We start from the raw sequence: 21,171 nt of genomic DNA, 5'->3' as shown, positions 1-21,171 counted from the left end.
CGACCGTCGGCACCAAAGGCAAACACTCTACAGTTTTGCTAAAGGGGAATCCCCCATAGTGTCTTTGTGCACACATACATACATACATAAGGAGGCTATGTGGTCCAGTGGTTAAAGAAAAGGGGCTTATAACCAGAAGGTCCCCGGTTCAAATCCCACCTCAACCACTGACTCATTGTGTGACCCTGAGCAAGTCACTTAACCTCCTTGTTCTCTGTCTTTCGGGTGAGACGTAGTTGTAAGTGACTCTGCAGCTGATGCATAGTTCACACACCCTAGTCTCTGTAAGTTGCCTTGGATAAAGGCATCTGCTAAATAAACATACAATGTGCCTATTTGGCCAGTAGGGGTCATTCATTACAGTGTATCTAATCCTGTAGTGTAAAGCCTTAATTTAAATATAATTTTCTGCCGATCCACTGTGAAAAATACATTATAGAGCAGCTATGCATTCTGGTAAACGTACCCGAAAACGTACAGCACAGCCCTACACATGAGCCTAAATCTGAAAACACACAGCACAGCCCTACACATGAGCCTAAATCTCGTTTTAAAATCTATGGTACTTTTTCTTTAGAGCATGTATACATAACTGTACCTGGGCATCAGCAATAATAATAATTTCTTCCGCAAGTGAATCCCTCGTTGTCTCGTCATGTTTAATTTTATCCGTTTTCCACCTGCTGTGGCAAACATCCGACATTTCCCTTTGACCCATCATGATATCAATAATATCATATTATAGAAACATGCCATGCAATGCCATTCTGTGTTGTCAATATAATCACTGGGCAACCAATCAAAATCAATGTCTCCCATGCCTTGAGACTGAGCGCGAGCAATGACATCCCCTAGCAACCGTCACCGACTTCATTCCAGCGGATCGATTAGAAAAGAATGATTCGAAAAACATATTTTATTTGTTTGTGAAGAAAATTTGGACCATCTTATATGTGATTATATTATGTGCTGGTGGGGTCAAAAAGTGGAAGACATAATGTTATATTGATCATTACATAACATAACATAACATAGACACAAGATCAGAAAGACAAACAAGATAAACAGAGGGATGGTTAGTGATTTAGTAGGATGTGACTGTGTATACCTGCCTCTCAGTGGAGAGGAAAAAACCCCTTGAGGCCGATTAGGGGAAAACCTCTGGTGGCCCTAGCAATTTTAAAATGAACAGCAACTATATCAGAGGAGGATGAATGAATGCAAGAATCCACCGCAGAAGAGGACCAGCTCCCCACATTCTTGATCAGGCTGTGATTGATGCTGGCCCTCGCGGCAGAGGTGACTGCACCTATACAGAATGATGGGGTGGAGGGGGCGGGGGTAGAGTCAAGGAGGGATGTCTGCTTTGATGACAAGGGTGGAGAGGTCGGTTGAGAACCAGTGACGAGTGATGATAGAGCGAGAGGAATCAGTGAACAGAGGGTCTGAGGGGGGGGAAGGGTTTCCTGCTGGAGAGATACCTTGACGAAGAAAAGAAAGGGCAGATAGGTTGACTTGATACTTGATGGCTAAATGAACCGACCATGCCTAATTTGATCCATCTTGGAGGTACGCAGCTGAATGATGAAGTAGGCGTCTGAAATAGAAGAAAGGTCACAGAAACGAATACCCACCACGAGAAAACTAGAATCAGAAGAAAATTGTGAATTCTGAGCTTTTGAGGAGACCGAAGAAGGCGAAGAGGCAGATGGGCTCCATAAGTAGATCCTTGTAGGGGGAGAAGCAGCCTTTCTGAAAGTAGACAAGATCAAATGGAGAATGTCCGTTGATATAGGCAGGCGGGAGGGTGAGGCAGGGGTGAAGCTCTTAAGAATCCCACGGAGGATCAGGCGAACCGCTGGTATGGAGAGAATGGAGGGAGAAGGCACAGACATGATACGGTAGTGATATTGGATCCCAGAAATGTAGGATTTAAGAGATACTGTGGCAAGATGGAGAGAATCCCTAGCGTGGACAATAAGCCAGGTTCCGGTTTTGATTGAAGGAATAGGACGAATCCGATTCTGGGCACAGAAGGTTGAAAATGCTGACCAGGCTGTAGAATAGGAAGCTCTTGAAGAAGGGGCGTGGGCTACAGACATGCAATGCTGAACATATTGAAGGAGGTTACTGAGAGTAGGATTCAGTCGAATAGCAGCTGGTGAAACTGGGGATTCTGGAGGGGGGTTGGGGAAGTAGACAGGACCAGCTGACCGAACTTGGATACCAAAAGTAGAGACAGAAGGAGTGCTGGAACTGAGGGCTGAGGTGGCAGCTGAGGAAGCTCAGCACCCTTTGCGGCCTATATTCTGGAAACAAGGGCATAGAGATGAGATGCCGACCATCCTATGTGTTAGTTAATATGGGATCGATCAGCGGTTTGCTACTATCATGTCTGCTTGGAATGGAAAAGTGAACTCAATGGGAAAGAAATTTCAAGAACCAATTGGGATTACAGGCTGGTTGATTTGAGCTTGTATCCCCAGATTACTTGAAAACAATGAGCACATTTATTTAAACATGGTTATAGCATTAACACTTATTGTACAGTAACAGCATAAAATAAATATAATTCTTTGAAACGTGTTTTTTTAAAATTGTTTACACAAGGAACTCCTTAACTCATAACCAAGACAGATTTCCAGTCTCGTACCATGGTCTCTCACCATATATTAATGCTTGGAGTATTTGAGAGGATAAGCGGACATATGACTAGATTCCTGGGGAAGTCAAGCGCCCGTATTTTGATTAGATGGGGATTAGCATTGGTCTTGACTGCGGAAATGCTGCCACAATCTGAGTATTGGAGGAAAGCTGGAGCGTTGGAAGCTCTGGAGGAGGGCAGTTGCAGATTCAGAAAGTAAACTAAAGCAACTTTTACATGCTGCAACAGAGAGCAGATCTGAAGAGGGAGCGGAGATCTGCTGTAGTAAGGAGCGATTAACAGTAGAGGGCGGGATCTGCTGAACAGTGCAGAGATCTGAAGAAGTAAACAATGGAGTGGTGTCAGTAGTGTGCAGAGACCTGCTGTAGAGAGCAGAGATCTGCTGAATGAGGTGGATATTGGTCTTTGAGTGTTAAGGTAATTTAGATGGAGCTGGAGATGGGGCTGCCTTTGGGCAGAAATGAAGAATTCATAGATCTGAGGCCGCTGCGGAATCTGAGAGGATGAAGAATGCATTGCTCTGAGGCTGCTGCAAAACCTATTGATTTGGTCGGGAGCAGTCTACGAGTGTATTGTCTATTGTGGGGTAGGAGGACACTTTGACTGAAACGTTGATAATCGTAGGACATAGTTTCAGTATCTGACTGGCGGCTCACGTTGAATGAAATGATGACTTTGAAAGTTGAATGAAGTGCCTTGATGAATATGTCGGTTTGGAGGGGCAGAGCCAGATGAGGAAGTGCAAATCCAGGAACAGGAAGAAGTTGCAGGAATGGATGCCTGATGCAGGGAAGCAGGAAGTTAAATTAAATATGTAGAACGTGTGGTGTTATACTGCCATCTAGAGGTTGTGATTGGAATTAAAACCATTGGCTTCAGTGAAGCAATGTAGAATATATTTGGTTATTGTTATTATTATTTGTTTATTTAGCAGACGCCTTTATCCAAGGCGACTTACAGGGACTAGGGTGTGTGAACCATGCATCAGCTGCAGAGTCACTTACAATTACGTCTCACCCGAAAGATGGAGCACAAGGAGGTTAAGTGACTTGCTCAGGATCACACAATGAGTCAGTGGCTGAGCTGGGATTTAAATCCTTGTCAATGTATAACATTTGTGTATTTTTTTTTAGATTTGAATAATAAATATATTCAATACATGTTTTAGAACAAATAGTCATGTATATAAATAAGTTAACGTAGGTCTACAAGACGAGCCTGCAGTATTTAGATGTCACAATTTGGTGAGTTGAACTCGCTCTCACCAGTTGGGAAAGTGCAGCAGCAGGAAGCCAGAAGGTTGCAGTACTGAGGCACAGAGCTCAGTGTCTGATGAAGCTGTCTGGTCACCATAGCAATTTACCACTCCCCGTAGTCACTCAATGAGGGCGTTACCGTGGTAACCCTGGTCTGTGAGGCGCCGGTGGAAAAGTTCTATTACAGAACTGTCGTTGAAGCATGTTATGTGACCTGTCAATATCACGAGCCACCACTGGTTGAAAGAGAGTTTGTAATGGGCTGGATAGGTCTTTAAAACGCTGAACGTACCTGATGGAGGTCCAGGACAGGATCTTCTGATGGAATGGTAAATTGTACTGGCTCTGTGAGAGAGGGGGAGGGGCGCCTGATTGCAGACGAGGAGTAAAGACAGATTCCGCAGACAAAGCTTCGTGGTGGATTTAAATAGAACTAAGGAAAGGCAATCACTGACAATGGGAATGTCGATGTCTTGTCGAAGGAGCTTTGAAAGTTTTAGCGGAGGGCCAGTCTTTCTAATGAAGATGCAGACCCACATTAATGATTCCGTTTCTTATGTATGCTGTGAACTATTTTACTTAATAAAGGTTTGTTTGCCCCTTTGATACAGACCCAGACCCAGGCACAGAAATTGAAGTCTTTAAAGCACTTTCGTGCCGTTTTTATTATTTTACAGAAATAAAAGAAAAATAACCAAAACAAAAATGTAACTCCCACATGGAGTACTAAACTTCGCACAGTCCTTAAACTAATAAACTGGACAGCTAAGCTGTTTACCAGTCACAAAACATTTATTTTCACGTTACAACACAAACAAAAAGGTTTACACTCTACCCTTTCTCTTAACCACACAGGTTTCCCCACACTGACAGCCTCTTCTCAAGCTGCAACCTGCCCTGAACAAACTTTTTTTACCCTGTTTATATACCTGTTAATTACAGGCAGGTGACATTAATTAAACAGGTTAAATTAAATAAACTAGGGTGCGTTTTCGTGCTATGACCAGGTCGTCAGGTCGTCTGGGTGTCTGTTTTCACGGTCATGGGTCCAGTGAACCAGTGAACCGGTGTACCACTGATTTTTGTACCCCATGGAATTCTGTATCCCCTGTGATTTCACGCCTGCGCAGACGCGTTTTTTCTTTTTAGCACTCACCCTGGACTTGGACTCGTGTTTGTGTATTGTGTGTGTTTAAATACCGTGCTTATTATTTCGGGACTGAACCCCATGTTTATTTAACTGAGCAGTACACATCGTTGTGTACTGCCAGTCCTCCATTTATTGTTTACTGTTGTCATCAGACTATTGGATTACAAATTAAAACCATCAGTTCACCAGTACTTTGTTGTCTATCATTATCTTGAGCACTGCACTTTGCCACAAGGACGAAATAGAACAGATTGCTGGTGGTACAATTAAATATCTAACTGATATTTTATTTTTTAAACATAATGCTATTTTTCCAAGTGTTTTGGATGTTGCAACGGCACTGAAACTATACCATTACTGTGGTGAGTGCAGAAAGGTCCTTTTCAAAGCTGAAATTGATCAAAAACTACCTTAGAAGTTCCATGACCCAGGAAAGAATGACAGGACTGTCAACATTAAGCATATAGTGTGAACAAGCTAGGCGATTAGAAGTGAAACATTAACAGAAGAGTTTGCGCAAAAAAAGGCAAGACGGCAATCTCGTTTTCAGTAAAATAAGTTGTATTTTGGTTAAGTTAAACTAAATGTTTAAAATAAAATGAAACTTGCTTTGTGGTGAGTGGCAGCTAGGTGGGGTGCTTAAAAAAATGTGAATAATAAAAGCAGGTGCCTAATAAGTTTATCAGTGCACGGGAGGTGGCTCATTTTGAAAAAATGTGCTGCATGAGGAGAGGCACCTCGCCTGCACTGAAGAACCTCCCATGTCTACCCATTTACCACTTTTCCCCCCAACATTACTGTGATCTCAGGCTGCATACAAATTTGTCAGCCGGGGTCTTTAAACTACACACCACGATGTTCACTTCTCATTGGTCAGTTTCCCTAGTTAAGGTGTGCGCAGCTCCAGTATCGGATCAACATTACGGATCAGTGGAGCCTGATCCAGATCCTCATAGTAAAACACTATCTCATGATCCGGCTCCAGTGATCCTGGATCTGATCCCATTGACTTCTATACTGAGCGGGCTGGAAATGTCCGCTCCGCATTCCGCTCCAGCAACTACCCTGCTCTGCTCCCCCACTCCATATACAACTACCCTGTTAGCTCCCCCACTCCATATACAACTACCCCGCTCTGCTCCCCCGCTCCATATACAACTACCCCGCTCTGCTCCCCCGCTCCATATACAATTGGCTCGCTCAGCTCCGCTCACACTCTCTGTCCCTAATGCAGGCCCGGACTAACCAATATGTCAATAACACCATTTGCCATAATATGCATAGGGCCTCCAAAATATGGGTTAGCGTAGGGTCCCCACATACTTTAATACGGCCCTGCAACTAAGCAAGGTTTTTTTAGTTATTTAAAGTCAGAAAAATGAACTGAAACATATCTAAGCAATGTTTTTATAGTTATTTAAAGTCTTTATTTTAAAAAAAAAACGAATTATTGCTTTAAAAAAAAAAGTTTTACTTGAATATTATTTTTAGTTCATAGGGACTATTTTCTGTTGTGGAAGGTTATACCTCAAAATGTTAACACATCTTTAGAAACTATATAGATTTCTCCTTTCTTTTTTATAAAACGTTTATAAATCCATTTTATAAAAGCTATAACAATGCACCAAGAGGTGACAATATCCAGCACAACCCATGCCCCCTCGTGCCTTATTGCATAATTAGAACATGAATGTTAAAATGGGCTCCCTTGTTGAGCCATTTTTGGTTAAAGCAAAGACGTTTTAAATACAAGCTTAGGTAAGAGTCACACTATTACGGTAAAAAGGGTGGTATGAACGCAAAATTAATTATTCATGAGAGCTAACGGCATGGATAAAACGCTATTAGAACATTCATGAATTACAGTAGAAGGAATGATAATAAGACACCTCCAGTCTTAACTCCAGTTTTACCACTGGTACATGAATCAGGCCCTCTGAGGGGTAACTGCCTCCATTAGATGCATAATTCTATTGAATATAGGGCCCAGTGTATTTGGATCCACAATGTAAACATGCTGGATTTAACTAAAAGTACGATTTAACTTTAAATAAACTTACCACCGCTTTCCAGTGCTTCTTTTCCTTTCTGAGATTCTAAAACAAACACATTATTATTATTATTTATTTATTTATTTATTTATTTATTAATTAGCAGACACCCTTATCCAGGGCGACTTACAATTGTTACAAAATATCACAATACAAAGTATCACATTTCAGAATATCACATTACAGATAAGAGCAGTATGTATAAAAACAGTACAAAGTTTGCCCTGAAGTTTAGTTAAATGTAATACCTGCTGACAAAAAAAAAAAACATTAAGGGATATACTAGGATTATCAGAGTACCTGCACCCCACTAATTATAATCAAGTTTTGCTCATTGTACATAAGCTTTACTCGACCAGTGAGGCAATATTAATAACAAAAAATATATATTGCAATTGGTGACAAAAATACTGAATCTGACTGATACATCTCACTGATACATCTCAATGGCAGCTCTGAGTGGAGGAGATGGTTTCTGAACCACGTCTTCTGAGAAGTGTGGCGGAACTGGAAGTTTACAAAGTAGAAACTCCACCCTGAACAAATATATTGGCACCCCAAACATCCATTTACAACAAGAGATTTCTCTACCTGCACAAATCACAGCAGCATCCCACTCATGCTGACAGTCCTTTCTCCCCCACGGACCGGACTTGCACTCCCTCAGCTGTGTCTCGTTCCCCAGGCAGCCCACGCTATTCAGCACTCTGTCTTCAGGGAGGCCGACTGGGCGTCTATAATGGGGTGCAGAAACAACAGCCCCACACCCCAGCTGTTTACAGACTACCTCAGCATCAGGCAGATCCCAGGAGTGGCTGCACACTCTTCCCCAGTGCCCGTTATAGAGAACCTCCACTCTCCCAGTGCAGGGGCTGCTCCCATTCAGTCTCAGCTGGGTACTCCCTGGGGAAACACAAGCACTCTCACTGTGTATCAGCCAGCTCACTGCTGAAACTGCACTAGGGAGCTGCACATGTGGATACTGCCTGCTGCACATCAAGTAGCTATCATTATTATTCTCCACTGGAGATGTGCATCTCTGGCCATGGGTATATGCAGTAGTGGAGGTGGGCATACTACATATTTACTTTAACGTCTTGCACATATCTGCAGGTCCACTAGCATCCTAATAACCTTCTTTAACAGTCTATATCGCAATTTCATTTTCTGATACTGTATATCCTGAGAACCACTTATTTATTTCTGATGAAGCAGATTAGTCATATTAACAGAACATGACTATAATAAATATTAGTATGTCACAGTTTTTACAAATATCTTAATAATTGCTTATCCAGTTATGAAAAAACTCTTAGAGCACAATAGCACAAACTACTAAGAATTATAATCGAGGGGTCTGTCTTTGTCAAAGAAACTTTTCAACATACAGTGTAAGTAGGTTATGCTGATCGACATTTTTTTATGTTAAATAATAATAATAATAATAATAATAATAATAATAATAATAATAATAAGTAGTAGTAGTAGTATTAATGTAGGTTTAATTGTATTTCAGAATGCTAAAGATTTTCATTTCATTCACCTGTCACTGCGCTTCCACTGGAGAGTTCTGTTGAATTCACTAGAGCTGCAGCACCTGTAAGACAAGGAAGGCAATGTGATTCAATTGCAGCGTACCAAATGTAGTCCATTTGATGTGTCTAACTAGTGGATAAAGCAGGTTGGGTCAATTGCAGCGTACCAGTGATTTAGTCCATATCAAGCGGACTACAATGCAGACTAGAAAATCCTGCACATCTGTACTAACGTACCAGACAGATGACCCCGGTAATTGGTTTAACTGATCGGAACAAGTGGAACAAAAGTTTTTCATCACCCTGTAGAATTAACCCATTTTGCTTCATAAAGTCGAATGAAACCTGCTGAATAATGTTACGTTAATATATTAAATTACATACCGCTTTGTAGTTTTCCATATATTTTACAAAAAACTGACAAATAGAAAAATGTGACATTTTGAAATCTAACATGAAATACTGTAGCCTACTACTATTATGGCTTCCGGTAGGCTTTTGTGATATCATATTGTAGTTTCTTTGATTACATGATGTTAAGTAAAAGATCTAAATTATGCTCATATGTTGTTTTGTTTTTTTATTTGTATTATGTCTCAGTCCTAAAATTCTAATAAACAACTTCTGGTCCATTATCATGCAATTAAACCTTTCTGTGCCTATGCAGCAGTGTTGGCAGCTTAAATGCAAGTATGATCCGCCAGTTTGAAATGTGCACAAAAAAGACATGACATTTATTTTTACTAAAATATTTTGATATAATAACAATGTGTCTTTCTTTTTGTACAGGGATCCGTTTACCTGACACTAAATTCCACATAGTAAAGAAGGGTTTATACAGCTGTGGCCAAATGTTTTGTATCACCTAGAATTGAGACATTAAAAAAAAAAAAATGAACATAATTTTATTTAACATCTGTAATCAAAGAAACTACAAAATTATATCACAAAAGTCTATAATAGTAGTACAGTGTTTTATGTTAGATTTCAAAATGTAACGTTTGTCAATTTGTCAGTTTATTTGTTAAATATATGGAAAACTGCAAAGTGGTATTTTGACTTTTGGCCGTAGCTGTAGGTTAATCCCCATTATCGGTCTAACTTGTTCCACCTGTTCCGATCAGTTAAACCAATTACTGGGATCATTTGTCTGGTACACTGAAATCAGGATTAAGTTAGTACAGATTTGCAGGATTTTCTGGTTTACTTGATGTGGACTAAATCACTGATACGCTGCAATTGACCTGTTAGTTTAATAGGTTGCATAAACTTTAGTTGACTCAAATGTTAACTATCAAATAGTTCCTGTGTTGGTATTTCATCATAATTATAAAGAACTGCTGGAAAGGTAAATAGATTCCATAAATTCTACACAAATATTTAACATGCAACGCATTTGAGTTTCATTATACAAGAAAGGTATTGTTAGTTTAATACAAAGGTACACAGTGTCGATTTCAGTTGACTCAGACTTTAACTATCAAATATCTTTACTTTAATAATTCATGTGCTGCTTCGTACATTCATATTCAAAATAAGTGTGTGTCACCAGTGAATTGTCAAACTGGTAACTATTAGAGAATTGTGAATATTAATGTACAAAGCAGCACAAAATGAATAGAGATTTGTGAATATTAATGTACGAAGCAGCACAAAATGAATAGAGATTTGTGAATATTAATGTACGAAGCAGCACAAAATGAATAGAGATTTGTGAATATTAATGTACAACGCTGAACAAAATTAATAGAGATTTGTGAATATTAATGTACAAAGCTGAACAAAATGAATAGAGATTTGTGAATATTAATGTACAAAGCTGAACAAAATGAATAGAGATGTGTGAATATTAATGTATGAAGCAGCACAAAACGAATAGAGATTTGTGAATATTAATGTACGAAGCAGCACAAAATGAAGAGATTTGTGAATATTAATGTACGAAGCAATATATTTTACTCAGTTTGGTCATTTATTAAGCGATTTAAGGAATTTGTTTATTTTAAGTCCTTATATACTTACTGTAAGTCACAAAAATGTATGACATTTTTAGGTAGTAATACTAAATATGAAGTGGCAATTCCAGTACAAAGTGTTTGTTTTAGCTGTGCATAAATGAAAGAGCTGAAGATCAAGATTTAAACAAGCCCCACCACCTTGTTTAACAAATTAAACTGTATTTGGGTAAGCTTTGTCTGCAATTAAGAACAGATTTAGCTGCATGATGTGATATACATGCTTTATGAATGTGCCGCTATGTGTGAAACTGACTTTATGTATAGCCAATTTAATATTTTCAAAAGTAAAATAAAATATTTAATACAAATACAATTAATATAAAAAGAAAAGAAATTAAATGTCCCATGTAACTATTTTTGATAAACGGTATTTTATGTAGAACCAATGAAATATTTGACCTGTATTAAAATCACTATACATACTGTGTCGATTGCAATACATTTTGATTTCTATAATTTTTTACTATTCAAGCACTGTAAACAAACAAATATATTTTATATAAGTAAAATAAAGTCGTGCAACATAAAACATAGGATTCAATATTTTTTTATTATTTCTAACAGTCAGTGCTGTCTAGGTTGTAAAAACATTGTCTCTTTGTATCAGCGCTGCACATACCTACTTGTCGAATCACATACGACAGCCTTAACTTGAGAACAAGACAAACGTGCAGCCAGGGTGGAGGGGATTCGGTGATTACTGTCCCAAACGATCACCGAAACAGTCAGCTGCGTAACTCAAGCAAAAACTAGGTAAGTTCCTTGAAATTTAGTAATATTAATTAGTCGTGGGTTTCATTAACTACACCCTATCATAATCACGCTAAACCCTAAATAATCTGCTTAATAATGTGAAAAGCGCATAACGTGGCTTAATTTGCTGAAATACAAAGCAAATGCTTACAAACTTTGCAGATATCAAGCTTAACACTTCATAATACTGTCCTAAAATAAATCATACTTTTGTAATTAAGCTGCGCGTTTATAAACGGGGAGAGTCGTGTTGATTTTGATATACAGTGTTCAGGATTGATTTATGTCTGATCAGAAACCAGGGAAACAACTTAATAAGTAGCTGAAATTCAAATTATGATTATGATTCGAGTTTAAATTCAAATTATGATTATGTTATGAAATTCCAATTGTGGCGAAATCCTCTCTCTCTCTCTCTCTCTCTCTCTCTCTCTCTCTCTCTCTCATATATATATATATATATATATATATATATATATATATATATATATATATATATATATATAAGGAAAATACTGAACGGGTAATAATATATGTAATTAAAGAATGGAACCCGTGAATTTTGACATTTGTTTCCACTCATTTTTAAAATAGGAAATGATTAGAGTTCACATCTTTTGAACTGGTTTCAGTGCAAAGTTTAAGCCGCTAGTAAACGTCAAATAAAGCTGAATACTTACACAGAACTATAAAAAAGAAAGTTGAAAAATTAAGTTTTAAGTAAATAGCACAGGGATGGGCAACTGGCGGCCCGCGGGCTGGATGTGACCCACTAATTCAATTTACTTGGCCCGAATACAGTTAACATTTATTCTATCACAAAATTTTAAATACTGTAATTATAATATTGTAACGTGCTCCGAATAGGGGGTCAGGGCTGGAGTGCGGTCAAGTACCGGGTTCGATCCCAGCCTCTGCCTGTCCAGTCGCCTAACTCTGTGTGGGGACCCCAGGCTGTAAAACACTACAATATATATTTTCCCTGTGGCAAACAGTGATTGCTGCATGCATATAAGTACTTAAAAAAAAACTATATATATATATATATATATATATATATATATATATATATATATATATATACTTTTGGTGTTGTTTTATATTTAAATGTGTTTAAAGGAGGTTTATATTGGTTTTATAATGTTAATGCATGGTTAGTAATACATGAAAATGTCTGGGTTATCCAATATGTAACCATCAGGAATTACGTGGCCCCCCACAGGAGGGTTTTAGTGAATTTTGTGGCCATCTGTTACATTAAAGTTGTCCATCCTGAACTAACAGAACAATATCCCAAACAAGCATTCTGTGGCCCGTGGTCCAGACCACTCTGCGCCGTGTTACAGTGGTCAGACCACTGGGACCATTCACAGCTGTGATGTCATAGTGGTCCGGACCACTGGGACCACTCGCTGCAGCAGTTATATTCTGATTTCACAGTTGTATTATTCATTTTCTTTATGGATAATTATTGTTTCATTTTCTCATACTTACTTTACAGTGATATAATAAATGCCAGTATTTGTATCTGACAATAATGTGCTGTGAACTGCACAGTGATCCCCCAGTTTTGCTGGAGAGATGTCATTATTACCACACTTAATGCTTGCCCTATGGTCAATTTTGATTTAAAATAAAATCGAGAAACTGCTTTTTTTTTCTGCATAAAGCGAAAGACAAGAGGGATAAAATTGTTAGAAATAAAACCAGAAATCTGTCTCTAATCATGTCTCTATATAGGACAAAACATTAATACATGGTCTGTGCTAAATACATAAATTATTTTTATTATTATTATTATTATTATTATTATTATTATTATTATTATTATTATTATTAATAGTTAATTAATAATAATAATAATAATAATAATAATAATAATAATAATAATAATAATAATAATAATGCAAGAAGGGATGCAGTGAAGTTTAGAAAGATTAATCAAATAACAACAAAAAAAAATCCTAAGATTGGAGTTTAAGAAAAATAAATAATAAATCTGTTAATTTACCCAAGTACGTAACAGATCTTACAGAAACCTTTTTTTTTTTAAGCACCCTGACGTTATCTTATTTCTGAATTCACCTCAAGTGCTGTAGTATTAAGTACTGTAGCATTAACTACCATCTCCTAATCTACACATATACCGGTTAATCATTGGATTTACCAATTTTACACATGACCCGTAACAGAAATACAACCCTTTTTATAACCAGCAAGTTAGGTTTTAAAAAAGGAACTATTTACCCAATGGAAACAAGAACATTTCTGATAGTAGGCCTACAACTGAAAAATTAGTTCTCCAAACACACTATTAAATAGCCCCGAGTGGGGATCACTGCTCAACACAGGGCAGTGAATGGCAACTGCTGGAGTAGTGCCAATCCCATTATTATTAGATATAAACATTGGCATTAATTATATTACTGTACATTAAGTATGAGACAATGCAACAATAATTAGTCTAAAGGAAAATGAATAATAAAACTGTGAAATCAGAATATAACAGCGGCAGCAAGTGGCCTGGATCAGTTTGATGGAGTGGTCCCAGTGGTCCTGACCACTTTGATGGAGTGGTCCGGACCATTTTGATGGAGTGGTACGGACCACAGGCCGCAGAATGCTACAACCCCTTCTCCAATTTCATGAAAGCAGACGGAGCAGCTTTAAGGAGAAACAAACTTCAAATTAACCGAAGCCTTTTGTGCAGAAAATACACCTCTGATCATGCAAAGCCTAAAGGGAGGGCGGATTACAGTTCACATGATTTGTAGCTCTTGCCGTCGTTCCCCTGCGGTGCTTAACCTGTCAACAGTAAATGCAGAACGATCCTTCTGATCTTTTACTGTACGTCTTGTAATACCAAAACCACAGCTGTGTTTAAATAGACATGGACGAAAAGGATATTGTAAAATTCTCAATTTACAACCAGAACATTTATTTAAACAAAAACTAAATTTCAGTGTTCAGATCATTTTTCTTACATCATTAAAATTGTATGTTAAAAGCATATTCCTGTTATGGTTGTTTTTTTTTTTTAAATGTACTGTTATATATATACAGTTTTATACACTTTTGACTGGAAGCGTGTGTTAAAAGAAAACACAGTAAAAACATGTTAAATACATTAAATATATGTTTAATTTGCACAAATACTAAAATATTACAGTATATTGCATAAATAAATATATTTAAGTTCAAATCTTTGTAGCCGTGACCATTCTGTGAAACTGTCTATTTTTAGCTGTGATTTTGACATATTTTTACCATGACAAAATCACATCCCTAATCATGAATATCTGCTTTACTCTGAAGCTCACAAACAGTTATTTGTGTAGCCCTTTTGTTATGTTAAACAAGCTAAAATGTACCGAGATATGCAACGATACATGAAGAAGGACATGTAAAATAGTAACTTTTTATTTAAGTAAGGTCTGAGTGCAGGTTTGTGTATTTGAATATTTGTTTCAGTTTTAAATTACCGTTAGGTCATCTAAGCTTACAGTGACCAGATTTCCAAAGCTCAAAACCGGGACACAGTGTTGTTTGTTTGTTTGTTTGTTTGTTTGTTTTTTTAAAGAAGGCTTCCTATTTGAATATAGTGCTTGTTTGCAAGTGACCCTTACTAGCTACTGAAAAGCTTGATTCACAATATTCGCAAATGTTTGCTTTTTATGTTATTTATTTTTTCTTTTTTCTCAATTGTCCTTTAATACAGTGATTTTAGTTACCCAGGTAATACTGAATTATTTTTACGGTAATCCACACATTTTGTTATTTTGAGTTCTTGCAATCTCCATGCTGCTTCGCCTCATGAGCAACTGGACTGAAACCCACCTTTCAGTTCCACAGTAGCGATTTTGTATATTAATTATTTAAGGAAAGTATCTGACACAGTTGTAAACCGGGACTTTTTTAAGGTTTTGGGAAAAATGTTGGGACACCGGGACAGTTGATGGGAAACGGGGGGAAAAGTACAAAATTAGGAATAAACTGCATTTATAACGGTTTCTATCCACTGTTCTGACAGCTCTTTTTCAGTCAGCGATGTCCCTGAGCTATAGAGTGAAATGCACGAATCCTGGTCTCTGGGCTTTGTTACAAAAACAACAAAAAAAACTTGATATTGAACTTAATATAGAACTACCCCTTTCCCTTCCTCGAAACTTGGGTCCAATAGCATATAATTGTTTTTCTTTCTGTTGTCAATCACTGAAAATCTAACAAAAAAAAAATGAAATCAGTTAAATTGTGTAAAATTCTATGAGCACAGTGATGGTACAATTATGAAGTGCTGGATATGTCCTTCTAAAAAAAACAACAGTTAAGGAATTTGCACAATTTTTACACAGTTCTGCTTGAATTGCGATTATCTTGTGCATATTTTTAAGAGTTGCGGGAACACTGATACTATTGCAGTAAAATTGTGGCAGGGGTTTTATCTTGAACCGCTTTGGTTTTTCTTTTTTAAAATGTATTATTGTGTTTCAAGTCAGCTTCAGTTGTGATTTTTATTTTATTAAAAAATGTTTTTTTGGGGTGGGGCGTCTTTAAAAGTATTTACACGACAGAACTCAATACTTAATTAATTGTTGATATGTTTATATTTCATATAAATGACCAGATATATAAACTGAAAACAGATTTAAATGTGTAATGTAAACAAGAGCAGGTATTTCAAATGGTGACTATTGTTTTTGTTTTTCCTCAGAGTAAAGTACATAAAGACTTTACTGAAACTGTTAATTTTAAATCTCAACACAACAACAATCATTGGGTAACATTTTCAACATTAAGTGAATATATATTATGTACAAAGTCCCATTACTGTTTTTGTTAATTCCTGAATTAAATCCAAAATGACTATGATTGTTTACAATAGCGAATCCCAAAGCTCCCTCGCTCTTCTACAGTATTACGATGTTATTAAAACCCCAGTTTGGTACTTACAGGTGTGCAGATGGACTTCAATGAAGAGGATCCAGATCAGCCACATGTTGAGCCTTCCTCCAGCACATTGACTGAGGGACCTTCTGAATATCATTAAACAATGAACTACGCCTCACGTATATGTAAATGATACACGTAATGCCGTTTATCTGACTCGGTTACCTTTTTAGTACTGATCGGTAGATGTGAGGGGGTTCCTAATGAGCCAATTACAATCTCAGATTCCACACATGTCCTTATATGAAACATGAAGATACAGATGCAGGTGCAGAGGAGAGAATCAAGTTTACTGATGAACGCCGATAGCAAAGTGTGCAGCGGGAGACATGGAGACCACACTGCATGAACGTGAGATCTTCAACACGATGCACGTGCTATGAAGGGATATGCGTCATTTACAAATGCAGTATACAGATACTTCTAGATCTTTTCAGATACTTTTTTTAACTGCACAGAAAAAGAAATCTTAATCTTTTAAGAAATGTTTCCTTTGTCCTAGAAAAGCCAGCACTATCCCTTTGCTAGAGGAATGTTTTGCATTACCTGGGTAACCTGCACTGCCACTGGTCCTGTGCTTGAGAAATGTTGCCCATTGTAACTGCTTCCACACTGAGCTGTGTTTAACACTGATCTCACTCCTACTGTGACATGAGCCCTTCCACACTGAGCTGTGTTTAACACTGATCTCATACAGTAACAGGGGCCCTTCCACACTGAGCTGTGTTTAACACTGATCTCATACAGTAACATGTGCCCTTCCACACTGAGCTGTGTTTAACACTGATCCCATACAGTAACATGTGCCCTTCCACACTGAGCTGTGTTTAACACTGATCCCATACAGTAACATGGGCCCTTCCACACTGAGCTGTGTTTAACACTGATCCCATACAGTAACATGTGCCCTTCCACACTGAGCTGTGTTTAACACTGATCCCATACAGTAACATGTGCCCTTCCACACTGAGCTGTGTTTAACACTGATCCCATACAGTAACATGTGCCCTTCCACACTGAGCTGTGTTTAACACTGATCCCATACAGTAACATGGGCCCTTCCACACTGAGCTGTGTTTAACACTGATCTCATACAGTAACATGGGCCCTTCCACACTGAGCTGTGTTTAACACTGATCTCATACAGTGACGTGGGCCCTTCCACACTGAGCTGTGTTTAACACTGATCTCATACAGTAACATAGACCCTCCACACTGAGCTGTGTTTAACACTGATCTCACTGATACAGTAACATGGGCCCTTCCACACAGCTGTGTTAAACACTGATCTCATACAGTAACATGAGCCCTTCCACACTGAGCTGTGTTAAACACTGATCTCATACAGTAACATAGACCCTCCAAACTGAGCTGTGTTAAACACTGATCTCACTGATACAGTAACATGGGTCCTTCCACACTGAGCTGTGTTAAACACTGATCTCATACAGTAACATGAGCCCTTCCACACTGAGCTGTGTTAAACACTGATCTCATACAGTAACATAGACCCTCCACACTGAGCTGTGTTAAACACTGATCTCACTGATACAGTAACATGGGCCCTTCCACACTGAGCTGTGTTAAACACTGATCTCATACAGTAACATGAGCCCTTCCACACTGAGCTGTGTTAAACACTGATCTCATACAGTAACATGGGCCCTTCCACACTGAGCTGTGTTAAACACTGATCTCATACAGTAACATGGGCCCTTCCACACTGAGCTGTGTTTAACACTGATCTCATACAGTAACATGGGCCCTTCCACACTGAGCTGAGTTTTAGTGTTGTCAGACCCCCCTCCTATCACACAGACACAGTGTACAGATATCTCCACCCTCCATCTCTCTGCTCCTCAGCACACTGTGTGTCTGTGCAGGTGCTTCAGTCAGAAGAGTCTTTCAAGTTCCAGTGTCTTTGCTGTTTGCTGAAGTTCATTAAACTTTGAGACAGTGATATCTACATGAATGTAAAGATCCTCTCACACACCCATTGTGAAACTCGGTACACATGCAATTTTCAGTATTTCTTCAAACCAAACACACTACTGTAGTTTTGTGTGGAGTCATAGAATTGAGATCAAAACATTAAACCATCAAAACAGTGTAGTAAATGTCAGTAAATAAGCGAATTGTTTGTAGAAGTGTGGAAAACCCAAACGATAACACTGACAGGCACTGCTTCACTTTTCATAGCCTTGCTCCAAAATACTATGCTCAAAGGGCTTTGTTTAAATAGAGCAATCACTGCTCCTGTGCATCTCATTATCTGAGGTCCAAAAAGAGTAAAATTAGCTCCTGTTTTACACCTACTTTATGGTGGTCTCAAATGAGGAGCAAGCTATAAAACAGGATTATCAATGGAAATTAGTGTGGACTGTCTACAGTGCCGTTCTATTCAATTGATTAATCACAAACTGCACTTTTTAAAAGCATGAATTTAATTTCACCATTTCTGAAATTAACTACTGCAGGATGTTAGAGGGAAGCTAGGAGATTTTGTTAACACTTGGAAAACCAGAGGAAGCAAGGGAGGCAGTGCTTCCTCAAAAAAACAAATTATAATAAAAAAAATATATATATAACAAAATACAATTATTCAACCCTAGATTCAACCTTCTTATATTAACAGCAATTCTGACTGCTCAGAGGAGACAAGCCTCCATTATAAACTCCTATCTGCTATGAAACACAGTCCTAGCAGGAGCATGTGATCTGAGCACAGGTTTTAATTGGAGACGCCCAGAAGGTTTTTTCTTCAGAGGAGGCAAGCCTCTGTTATAAACTCCTATCTGCAGTAGCAGATGACGTGATCTGAGCACAGGTTTTAATTGGAGGAGACCAGAAAGTTTTTTCCTCAGAGGAGGCAGGCCTCTGTTATAAACTCCTATCTGCTTTTAAGCACAGTACAATGGCAATGCTGTATTTATTTTATTATCCACCAAAAGGAGACCCCAAGCCCTCTGCCTTTTTTCTGCCTCCCCATTTTTGTTGTCCATCAGTCGCCACTGATGGAAACTCATCTAAATGTTTTCAATGACATTTGCACAATAAATAATTAAATTACTGAATAATAACTATTTGGTCCTTTTGTTCAGTATACCGAATATGTTTCATTTTTCATGCTGTTGTCAGCCAGAAAGCCCTCAGGTACGAATGTTCTAGTGGTCTCATATAAAGCAAATAACGTGTTTCACAGCCTCATTTTTTTAAAAATTAAAAATTATAATGAATAAAATAAAGACTGCATTTGGCTTTAAACATCATTGTAAGGTCACTTACATGTTACCTTAACATATTGATTGTTAAAAATAACCATTAAACAGCAAACTGTGACTTAAACAAATAATAAGAGAGGTCGACTTATTCAGAAAGCTGAATTATTTTTCATTGCCAGTGTTTTTTTTTTTTTTGCTTTCAACCTATTTTCATTAATGTTGATGTTTGCTCCTGTTTGGCAGAGAAAACAGAACTTCATTACCATAGGAACAAATACATGAATAGCTGATCGTGGGCTCTGGAGATAAAAAACAGACAGGGATCAATTGAAAATAACATATTAGCATACAAAAATTGAAGCCAAGCAAAATCTTTGATAATCGGCTTCTGAATGCATTGGCCTCAAAGCCCAATTGAATGTGTTTGTAGATATTAACACCTTCACCCTGTCTTCCTGTTTAACTGTACTGTAGCTCATTATTCTAGTGCCATAAACACAGCTTTCTATGCAATAGCAACATGCTTTACTGTGCCTGTACAGTTACTGTGCAAACAGGTGTAGCACACACATTGGAGTAAACAGACATCCCCGCTCATAATTTGTTATGCCAATAGCAGGCTTTGAGGGCTGAGTCTCTCATTGGCAGGTGCTTCCATGTACCCCAAAACTGCACAAATCACTGTTTAAAAAGCAAGAGTCTCAAAAGTGATGTCTCTGGAGTTGGTCTGGAGAACAGAACAGCAGATCTTCACTGAAAAGACAGTTAACATTGACCAAATGATTAATGTGCACAGATTCCGAATTGCAAGATTGAAACGGAAAACTTGAATTGTGACACATCAGAAATGATGTATGTACAATACATGTTAATCAAATATGCAAATGATGATTGCGTTGTTGTTTGACCTTACTAAATTAATAATGTCATTTTCAACACAACTTGATCAGGGAAAATGGAATATCCAGCCATTGTTCCTCACTATCAAATATTTTTCCACTTAATATTCAAACCATCTCTAAAGAGAGTGTGCTTATCCATTCCTCCAGTTGGCGCTCAGTCCCATCCTAGCTGAACCCCATCGTTTGTGGCTGGTTACAGGTGATATGGTGTCTGGGAGTTCCCCTTGTTTTTATACTGTGTGCCGTTCAGTCTGCAGCCCCCCAGACAGCGAGTGCTTTGTGTCTTCTCTTCATACTCCCTGCTCTCATGTTTATCTTGCATCTCTGTGCCCAAGTCTGCTGTGAGCTGGTGCAGGTGCTTCTCAGCAAGCAGCATGTACTGTGTGAGGTTCAAATCCAAAAGATTTCCACAGATAACCTGGCAGTAAAATATGACATTTGGGTAATCAGACTTTGTGGCAATCTGGTTTATTTTTTCTCTGCTTTGCTAGATCTTGTCGGGCACGCACCTGTCTTCTGGCAATGTGGTCCTGCAGCAGCCTCTGTACAGGTTCTAAGGGTAAACTATGAGTCATATTTTCAAAGCGTTTACTTCAGACTTCCATTAACTCCTGTTTTTTGAAAGAGGTAATACACTTGTTAAGCTTACAAAACTAGAACCAGACATTTATGT

General features: G+C 38.1%; 1 protein-coding gene across 1 annotated transcript in view; it reads right to left on the bottom strand.

Moving 5' to 3' along the window:
* LOC117394560 (antigen WC1.1-like) overlaps positions 1-11,402 on the bottom strand; it is a 36,668-nt gene extending 25,266 nt beyond the window's left edge. The window contains exons 1-4 of the mRNA XM_059018630.1: positions 11,299-11,402; positions 8,666-8,719; positions 7,714-8,025; positions 7,132-7,167 (exon numbers count right to left, since the gene is read on the bottom strand). The gene's annotated coding sequence lies outside the window, so the exon portion shown is untranslated. The remainder of the gene's footprint in view (positions 1-7,131; positions 7,168-7,713; positions 8,026-8,665; positions 8,720-11,298) is intronic.
* Positions 11,403-21,171: the final 9,769 nt, after the last annotated feature.

This window comes from Acipenser ruthenus, chromosome 3 (assembly GCF_902713425.1).
Source record: "Acipenser ruthenus chromosome 3, fAciRut3.2 maternal haplotype, whole genome shotgun sequence".
NCBI classification, from domain to species: Eukaryota; Metazoa; Chordata; class Actinopteri; order Acipenseriformes; family Acipenseridae; genus Acipenser; species Acipenser ruthenus.
The sequence above is the reverse complement of the archived record's forward strand: the minus strand, read 5'-3'. Positions and strand labels throughout refer to the sequence as shown.